The 10,260-nt window shown below is 56.9% G+C and overlaps 1 long non-coding RNA gene across 1 annotated transcript in view; it reads right to left on the reverse strand.

Annotated features, from left to right (window-relative positions):
* Positions 1 to 6,480: 6,480 nt before the first annotated feature.
* Positions 6,481 to 10,260, reverse strand: part of LOC109322562 — a 12,896-nt gene continuing 9,116 nt past the window's right edge. The window contains exon 3 of the long non-coding RNA XR_002104400.1: positions 6,481 to 6,644. This is a non-coding gene — a long non-coding RNA (uncharacterized LOC109322562). The remainder of the gene's footprint in view (positions 6,645 to 10,260) is intronic.

Genomic DNA, 10,260 nt, shown 5'->3' on the forward strand with positions numbered 1-10,260 from the left:
GCAAAGTACCTATTTAATAGGTTGGCTTTTTCCTGGGCGTCAGTTGTCAGTTGCCTCATCTGGTTTAGCAGGGGTCCAACATTGCCCTTGCTTTTCCTCTGGCTCCCCACGTACCTGAAAAAGAACTTTTTGTTGTCCTTGATGCCTGCAGCTAGTTGCAGATGAGGAGGAGGGGTATGAGATGGAAGAGCCAGCCAGGGAACAGGAGTGCATCTACACGTACCTGGCATACGTTTGAATGGTTCATTCAGTTGCGTCGTGATGATTCGATCCTATTGCGCACGTTGGTTCAGGAAAAGAAATCCATGCAGCTCTGGGCACAAGTGATGTCCTTCAGTCCAGGTGGGCGCTGTTAGCGCTGTGCGCCGGGGTGCGGACAGGCCAGGTTGCAAACCTCAGCACTGGACTGGGACGGACCCAGGCAGGGGACATGACGAGGGCTGTTGAAGGTGCCTTTTCTAGTGCCTTGCACGCACAGGAGAGCAGAGTTCATCTGAAATAGGCCTGCTCAGTCCTAATTGCAGCTGCCTAATCACACACCTGTCCCAGTTCCAAGTCCAACGTAACCATCGCACGGTGGTGGTCTCTGTCCAAGCAGGTCCATGACAGGGGCAGGTCTGTGACGAGGGGCTTGTGCTAATGGCTAGCATCTACTCTCCATTGTGCCAACACGGGTGACCCTAGCAGAAGTAGAGAACCGCAGACAGCATCACTTTCGAAGTCTGCGACAGCAGACAAGCCTCTCTCCATCACGTCACAGTTGCGATCCTTGCGAGGATGCCTTGGGAAGGCAGGCCTCTGTCTATAAGGGAGAAAAATAAAGCAGAACAAAAAGCCTGCCTGAGTGAATTCCCCTGTGCTTTCCACACCAGGACAATGAAGGCCCTTCTGCAAGGCACTGGGGTGGGCCAGCTCTGTGCAGCTTTCTTCACAGCCATTGGGAGTAGCCAGCGTCCTGCAGGGCCAGTCCTGCGGGAGAAGGGCAGGGTCAGGCACGCTCAGCACGCGGCCCCTCTGCTCCTCCCCGGGAACAACCGCAGGGTAAAGGAGCAGGACGTGGCTCTCACACATGGCTCTGTGGGGCTTTCTGTCCCAGCAAGCCTGGCCTGGGCCAGAACCGTTCAGCTGGCAACAGGGTCCTCGGGCCCAGAGGTGGGCAATAAGGGGCCAACCCAGGAGACAGCCAGTCCATACAGGGCACTAGGGCCCTGGCAGTGAGGCAGGACGGGCCATCCTGAGTGGCCTGGAGGCAGGGGGCACCTGGTCATCATGTGGGATGGCAGAGGGGCAGCCCCTCAGGCCTGGGGCTGGCTGGGGTGCGGGGGGCACGCACCTTCTGGCTGCCCCCGACCTTCTCCTCCTCCCCTCTGCCGCCGTGTCAGCCCTGGGGGTGGGAGGCAGGGACACCGGTCACCTCGCATGCACCCCATGCCCCCAGGCTCCGGCCACGGCCACCACCCCATGCCCAGGCCTCCCCGCTCTGCATCACTGCCCCCGCAGCGGGGACCGGCCCTGGGCTCCCTGCCAGACCCATCTCCCTTCCCCCCCGTGCTGCCTGCGCCTCAGGCTGGTTCCTGGCTGCGGACTGGATATACACAGCACAGAGAGCACAGCCTGTAGCGCCTCTGCCCCAGCCTGCCCCACCTAGACACCCAGGGCGCTGGCAGGAGTGGCGGGCAAGGCTCTTCTGGAGGACACACTACTCATTGCCCCTTCGCTCACCTCTTCCCTCCCTGAGCTCCTGGCCCCCAACCTGTCCTTCTCCCAACCTGCGAGACCCTTCCCCGGACCTGGCTCCAGCCCTCCCGGAGCCCCCCTCACCGATCCCATGCGCACAGCCTAACCCTAGGAAAAGCACCCTGTCTGCCGGCTGGAGGGCCATTTATGGGTCTGGACTGACTCATGGATCTGGCTTATTTGGCTTGGATCAGGAATCCTTTTTTACAACACAAAACAAACTAGGGAAAGCATCATACCTTTCACTCTGTCCTGTTTTTTTGGACCCTGAAAGGCATTGGTCTTGACTGCCATCCGTGGCAGGGGATCGCGGCCCACGTCCACCAGGCAGAGGACTCTTGTCTGGCTGGAGGTGTCCTCATGTCTGGGGCCCTCTGCCTGGGTGCTGGCCTCCACCGTGGGGGGAAGAGGAGCGGTCTGTGTCCCCACCTCCATGCTCTGGGAAGGGCGTTTCCACCTGATTGCACAAGAAGCAACTGGTCAGAGATGGATCATGGACAGCGGCGAGCCTGTTTGTGTTTGTTTGCCCACGTGGGCCAGGCAGAGGGCCCTGGCTTGGGTGCTGGTGTGCACAAGGTGGGGGCCCTCTGTCTGGGTGCTGGCCTCTGCTGTCGGGGGCAGGATCGTCTGGATCCCAGCATGTTTCTGGACCCTGCCCCCTTGTTCTGGAGGGTGCTCATGCTCCTGATTGCACAGAAAGGAACGGGTCAGAAATGCATCCTGGACTAAATTCATCCCCTCCAGCGCTAGGGAAGGAAAGACAGCTCAACCTGCAAGAAGCTCCACTTGCAACACCCCAGAGCCTGCCCCAAAGCCCACAAGCTGCCCAGGAGGGCCCCACACCTCGCTCTCCCCTCCCAGTCCCCCCCTTTCTCCCTCCAGAGTGGGCAGCACTGCTCCATCATCCCCTCCATGGGAGGCTGTTGCAAATGAAACAGCAAAATGGCAGAGGGGACAAAACACAGCCCCCTGGCCCAGAGCTGGCACCTGGCAGAATATGGGGGGAGGCCGAGGGAGGGACAGCCACTGCAGCACAGACATGTCAGCCCACCGGTCCCACAGGGTGACATCCACGTGGCTCACATGGTGCCCAGCGCTGCACACACAAGCCCTCCACCCACAGAGCCAGGGCAGCACCCGGGCCCTCGAGTGCAGGGCCTGGCACAGCAGGGCACCGCCTTGCCCTGGACACACACAGGTGCACACACACTCCCCCTCTCCCTGGGCAGGGCATGCAGAGCGGCTCACCTCTGTGGGGCTGTCCCCCATGGCCTGGCCCTGCTCCCTCTGGGCCTTGAGGACCGGCACCAGGGCGCGATTCTCCCGCGTGAGGCCCTTCACTCCAGCCTGCACCAGAATCACCCCAGCCCGTGAGAGCGTGGCCATGGCTGCACCAAGGGTATCGGGCCTCTGCTCCCAGCAGCGGTACCTCCCCTGGCACCCGCCAGGCTCCACCTTTCCCCAAGGAGAGACGCACACACATGCAGGGATGGGCCCTGGGCTTCAGCCCTGAGCCCTGTGCTGCACCCCGGGAACAGCCAGCTCCCTCCCAGCCCCACGCCTATGGGGACAGGAGGACCGCCGCGTCCTGCTCCTGCTTTGCGAGGCGGGCCCGCAGCACCGTCAGCTTCAGCAAGGAGACAGTGCGGGTTAGAGAGGTCTCACGGCACAGCCCGTCTGTCTGGGACGGAGCCACCTCTTCCCTCACGGCTCCCTCTGCCCTTGCCTTGGCCCTCCATCCCCAGCCCAGGCTTGTCCCTCTGGTCCACCCCTCCATGCAGCCGTCAGCCAGCCCACTTGGTCTCCTCACAGCCCCCACCCCGGCAGGGACCCGCTCACCGGCTGGTGGCGGTACGCGCCGCGGGGTTTCACCTTCTGGGGAAAGACAGAGCGTCTGGGGCGATGGGCTCCCTTGGGCGGCGAATTCCCATCTCCCAAGTATGCAGGGTTGGCGGCTCCCCCGAGCCCTGGGGCCAGGCAGGGCTCCTAGAGCTGTGGTTCCCAGGGGTGGCCGTTGCCACCTGTCTCCTGGCTCGGGGTCCCAGGTCCCCTCAGACACTCCGGTTTGGGAAGGACTGTCCCTGCGATCGGGGGATGAACCCATGACCCTCCCTTATTGTTGGAGGGCCCATGGAGTCGGCAGGAGAAGGAGACTGTGTCCCAGGGTCCCGTGTGCTGCATGGGGCTGGAAGGGGCAAGGGGCACCTGGTGAGAGACCCCCACCTCCAGATCTGTCCGTCCCACTCCCCGGGCAGGGAAAGACTCAAAGCAGTGGGGGGGCGCGGCCACATCTGGGCCCTCATGCTGCTGCCTGCACTTGCCCTAGCACTGCTCCCGGCTCTGCGCGGAGACAAGGGGCCACGCGGCAGCTGCCAGGGCGCAGGGCGACCAGCCCCTCCAGGACACAACGTGGGGGGCTCCTGCCAGGAGTCCTGCAAGGGCAGGGCCTTCCTCCGTGGGGGTGGGAGCCCCTCCGGGGAGTAGGTCTGGCAGAGACCTCAGGGACGTGGCAGGTCGCCTGAGACACAAATGCCCCTGGCAGACTGTGGGTCCCGGGGGCGGGGGGAAGAGGAGCAGTAAGGCTGGGGAAGGGTCTGCTGGCTGGGTCAGCTCCGTGCCCTGGGAATGGAGGTGAGGAGGGGGAGCGGGGTGCCCGCAGGCAGAGACCTTGCCTCCTGCCCATGCAACGGCCCAAGCCCCTCCACAGCTCACACCAGACCCAAACTCACAGGGAGCAGGGTCCCCCCTCTCCTGGACTTCGCCAACGGAGGGTAGAGCTGGGGGACGGTTTTGGGTTGGCGCCCAGGCTGGCATCTGGTGCTGAGGAGACACGAGGGCTGAGCATCAGGCTGGGTGGGACCGAGCACCACGTTTAGGATGGGGATCCCAGAGCCCGTGTGGGCCCCACCTTGAAAGGGAGCAGAGGGGAGCAGGGCCATTGCCAGGGGGAAGGCTCCCCAGGCCGGGGCATGGGCAGGGGCCTCAGGGGCTCCCCCGGGGGGCACGTGCCCTTGTCTCTCCCGGGGTGCTGGAGCGCAGGCGCACGGGGGGCAGCTCCTCCTGAGCTGAAGGAGGGAAAGAGCAGCCTCACTGCCAAGAGCAGGGACGAGGCGTGGGGCTGAGGGCTGGGCCTGAGCCCCTGCTCACAACTTCCCGCATCTCCCAGCCGTCCCTGTGCCATGCCCACGCCGCGGCCCCACTGCTGCCCCCGCGGCTCCAACCAGCGCTGGCGTCCGACGCCCGGACACTGAACACGATAATGGCTACCTACCTACCTAGCGATCTAAAGGCCTAATAAACTAAGTAAAGAACAAACAATCTAACTAACTACTGAATTAATGAAGTAACTTACTAACTAGTGAACTATCTAACCAACTAACAACTACCTAATGAACTAACAAACTAACTACCTAACAAACTAAGAAACTAACTACCTAACGAACTACCAAACTAATGAAACAACAAACTACCTAATGAAGCTACTGCTACACTAACGAACTAAGTCTACACAACACAGGAACTCAGGGCACGAGGGACGAGGGGGGGCGAGTGGGGCGGGTGGAGGGCGGGAGAGCAGTGGGCGGAGCCGGTACCTGACAGTGGGGCTGGGGATTGTGATGTCACTGGGCACAACAGCAGTGTTGCCACGGCAGCCGCGGATCTCCCTCCCACAGGGGCAAGGGGCTGGGGCGGTGGGCGCCTCTGACCTGGCCTGCGGGTGCTCCTAGCCCCGGACGACCTTTGACCCCAAACTCTTTGGGCGCGTTGTCCGTGTGGACGGAGCAGTGGCAGCCCTGGCAAGAGCAACAGCCCTGGTCCAGGGGGGCCTGGTTGAACAGTCACCCTGGGGCAGGACCCTCAGCCCTGTGGGGTCAGGGCACACTGGGCAGTGACTGGGGCTGGGAACACAGAGCCCGGCTTGGCCTGAGCCCTTTTCTGTGCTGGGCGGGATGACAGGATCCCGGGAAGAAAAGGCCAGCCGGAGCAAGGGTCAGCATGCACCTACCTCTAATGCGGCCTCCCCTGCCCGGTGCAGCACATAGACAGTGCCCTGTGTCACACATAGCAGTGACACACATAGAGCTATGTATACATGCACCCCCCACCGCACCCCTCCAGTGACACTTGTGCGCGCACACACAGAGCAGCGACACCCAGGTGCACACAGACACATGCGCCCTGCCACATCTGCAAATCCAGAGTTACAAAGGCCTCCGAAGCCTCCAGCCCTGCTTCTGTCAGCAAGAGAAAGCTCCCATTCCTGAGATCCTTACAGGAGCCCCCCACATGATCCCCGGGGGAGGTTTCCTCTTCCCCTGCTCAGATGCAGCTCAGCAGTCACTGGGAGTGGGCTTTCCTGATGATCCTCTTGCCCCCACACCCACCCCGCCCCCAGGAAGGGGATGGGATGGACACGTGCAGCTCAGGGGGACACTCACTGGGCCCTGTCACCCCAGATGGGGAAGGGGGAGGAGGGATGGGCACGCTCATCATTTTGGCACAACCGAATGGCCAACAGGACACTTGGGGGTCCTCACATGACTGCAAGTGCCGGGGATGAGCCCAGCTATAGTGTTTGCTCTATGCCATTGCGCCGCAGGCATGGGCACTCACTCTGACCTCCATGCCTTTGGGGTCCTGTTCTTGAGTCGCCGTTCAGCAGAGACTGGTGGGGTGGGAAACAGCTTGATCTTATTAGCAACAGGATTCAGCAACTCACGTGCTCCTATCTTGCAGGGAGAACTACAACTACCTACCACTACAAACTGCCCCCGCAGGGCATCAGGGGAAAGCCTGGGTCATCCCACAGCTGGCCCCTTCAAGGGACCTTCCATACACCACATCCCCAGTCTTTACTCGGGGAGCTCCCTCTGAACTACTCGGATGTTCAGCAGGCGCTACTTTAACTCTGAACGGTTCAGGATCGTGGAGCTGGAGGTTGCTAGCGCTTGGCTCACCGGTGGGGACTAGCCTTTACCGCTCTCCCATTATGGTCCTTGTACTTCACAGGCAATCTCAGCGCATGTCCACTCTTAGTGCACAGGGTCATCAGGTTCTTCTGTGGGTGCCAGTGGAGTCTCCAAACCTTCAAAACCCTCTAGGTATAGTTTGAGAAGGTCTGCCTTAGTTGCTCCGTTGGTCTAATAAAAGACATCACATCTACTTAAAGAACAATAAAAGATACCACCTCTCCCCAAAGCAGAACCAGCCCCAAGTAGATCATCCTGCCTTCCTATGTCCTTAGACCAACACGGCTACAACCAGCAACCCAGGATTTAGGGGACAGGCCAGCTGGTTTGGGGCCTCTTCTTCCTCCTGGGCTCCCTGAACACCGATTTGGGAAAGCCTGCTTCCCATGGGGATGGGTTACCCCCCGCTCTTCAGTGATGAAGCAAACTGAAGCAATGTGAATGGAAAGCCTCAGAGACAGGGAGAGAAAGTCTCTCTCAGGGCTTGAGACCAGTGTTGTTTCCCTGTTCTTTCCCCTTTTGTTTTCTGGGTTTTGAGTGGGATGATGCCATGTGCATCCCTGCAACAAATGGGCCATGGCTGGAGCTTGGCAGTTTTGATGGCGTGCTCTGGCCAGGGCTGAGAGCTGGGCATGTTTTAGTTGCTTTTGCAACTACTTTTGGGTGTGAATGCCAGCTATGTGCTTTGCTGGCTGCTTTGGCCTTGAGTGGGATGATGCCATGAGAGTATCGTTCTGTAACGCAGACTGCCCGGGAGACAGGGTCCTGGCAGTCCCTGTGTCGGGGGCTGCAGTGTTGCAGCGTGTGAGATAGCTGAGGCTGCCTGTCCAGGCTGCAGCCAGGTGGGTCTGGCGCGCTTTTGTTGTATGGTCAGGCCCTGGTGCAGGGCAGGCCTGAGTCCCGTTTTTCTTGTTTTACAGCGGTTGTGTCTCAGCACAGCTGTATTGCTGAGCCCCACTGTACGTGTGTTTGCTGTATGTCTGGCCAGGCATGTTTTGGGCCTGGCACATGTTGCTTTTGTGGCTCCATGTCCTGACCCAGCAGCGTGGTTGGCGCTGGGTGCAGTTCAGGCTCTTTTGCTGTCTGGCTTTGCTCTGAGGTCTCTTGCTGTTCCCTGCCCCAGCAGAGCTGAGATTAGGACTAAAAATGTTGGGATGCTATATGCCGATGAAAACTGCAGTTCACCCCTCAAATCCACCATGCAGAAGTGAGGATCGGTGTTACAGTTTTGCAGGGAGCTTGTGTGAAAAGGGTTGCTGGTTTTACTGGACACCTTAACAATCTTTTTAGCATTTCCCAGGTAGACTGGGTTGGGGCTCTATCTATCTGTTTAGCTTTCCCAATATTGAACCCGGCCCTTGTTGCTGCTGACAGGTGCTCAGCAGAAGGGTCACACAAATGCAATCAGCCTGGTAAAACCACCACCATAAGCCATCTTTTATTAGACCAACTAAAATAGTTGGAAAAATTCTTTTGGAAGAGCACCAAACACCTGCACGTGCTCCCTTTGCCTCAACAAGGGCGTTTGTACCTGAAAGCTTGCAAAAAAAGAATTTTTCCAACTATTTGAGTTGGTCTAACAAAAGATGGCTTATATTGGTGGCTTTGCCTGGCTGACTGCATTTGCTAGGTACTGAGCTTATAAGGACTATGGAGCATGCCTCCTGGCCAGCTTGGTTGCTTTTTGAGGATGGCTTATCCCAGAAGCCAATATGCAATATGCCAGTTAGTGAAAATGCAAATTGTTGCCGAAAATGGGTGAGAGACAGGTAGGGGTGGAGGGAAGGGCATGTTGACTTGTGACTGGAGTCACTGGGCAGAGGCACTATGCTTTATTAGACCAACTGAATACTTGCAAAAAAGTTGTTATTTGCAAGCTTTTGGACAGACACGATTTTTCTCAGGAAAAAAAAAATGTCAATGTGACCACTAAACTAAGATGTCATTCCTTTTATGTTGTTATATGTTTGTGGCGATCCCATGCATCTGAGTCATTTTGCTAAGGCACTTATTTGATTCAGTTTTGTGTGTGGCAAAATGAAGTAGTTAATTTTGACATTGCACATTGTGCTTTATTTATTAATGCACCATGCAAACATGTCTATTTATTAAAGCTTTTTGATACTTTAATGTTTAGAATGGGGTGCAGGGGGCCTCCGATTTTCTGTTTGCCCAGGGCCTCAATGTGTCTCAATTCACCACTGTCTAAGACAGCATCTGCCCATCAGTGCCGAGGAGGCCACTTCTGCCACATGCCAATTAGCAGCTTAAGGATATTTGTTGCAAGCGTGTAAGGGGTCTGAGCAGCTCAAATCCTCACTTATGTGATCTGGGGAGCATTAAACATTACGTGCTATGATAGGAGCTAAAGACCTTGGAAGTCCAAAGTAAGACCCTGGGGCTGGATTATATGCCCTCTTATTTGGCATAGGAAGAGGGCCTAGTAACACGGGTCCCAATGACAGAGAGAAGAGAGTTAAAAAACCTTAGACCTCTTCTTGCATTTAAGGTCCAAGCAACCATTGCTATGTACATCACAATGAAACACGCGCATATATCGGTCGTGCATAGGTGTATTCACACACACCACATCCTATTTACCTACCTACATATCTGTAGCATTTTGCCTTTCCATCACAGATGTGCATATGGTATTCCCCTTTCTGAAGAAGTGTGTGTGGAGCGAAGAAGTGGAGAGCTTTGTTTCAGAAATAAATGCACTCCGTGAGTTCAAAATGAAAATGCTGCAGAAGTGAGTCTGTTGGTGCTGGGAGTTATGGGACTTTGTATCAGAGCAAAAGGCCATAGCAAGAGAAAAATGATAGGAGGGAAATCATAGAGCCAGTACAATGGAGACTGGGAAAGCTTAAACATTGCCAATTTGCCAGGCAGCTTTATGAAGGAAGGAAATGAAAGTTTCCCTCAGAGAAAGGATAAAAGGGCAGATTATAATATACTTTAGTTTGTAGCTTTTGCTGAAAAAGAGCCGAGGGCATTGTTTCCTTCTTTAATATTTTGTGTTAAACATAAAAGAGATGAAGGCAGAGAAGCTGCTGAGCACTGAGTTAATCCTAAAAGCAGATATTTTCGACAGGGGACCAGGGGGACTTTATTAGTTATCAGACTTTTTAGGCCACAATAGACATGTGAATATTTTTTTTCTGCGGCTGCTTCCTCCCACCCCCCCCCTTGCTTGTCAAGTCCATTCTTTTGAGCACAACTTTGTAATGTCCTCCTTTAGACAAGTCTACCTTTGCTTAGCAGGCGTTTGCAAGCGCTGAGCTGCGAGTCCCTGAATGGAGCCGGGGGTGATTAACTGCATCCTCTGTCCTGACCTGGGGAGCTCCAGCCTGGGGAAGGGCTGGAAAGCGATCTTAATTTTTATAGTTAGTAGTTTCTAGGGTCGGAAGGGACCTGAGTAGATCATCGAGTCCGACCCCCTGCCACGGCAGGAAAGAGTGCTGGGGTCACACGACCTCAGCAAGGTGTTCGTCTAGCTTCCTCTTAAAGCCCCCCAGGATAGGAGCCGGCACCACTTCTCTTGGAAGCTGGT

This window comes from Crocodylus porosus, unplaced genomic scaffold (assembly GCF_001723895.1).
Source record: "Crocodylus porosus isolate Cpor-Errol unplaced genomic scaffold, CroPor_comp1, whole genome shotgun sequence".
Taxonomy (NCBI): Eukaryota; Metazoa; Chordata; order Crocodylia; family Crocodylidae; genus Crocodylus; species Crocodylus porosus.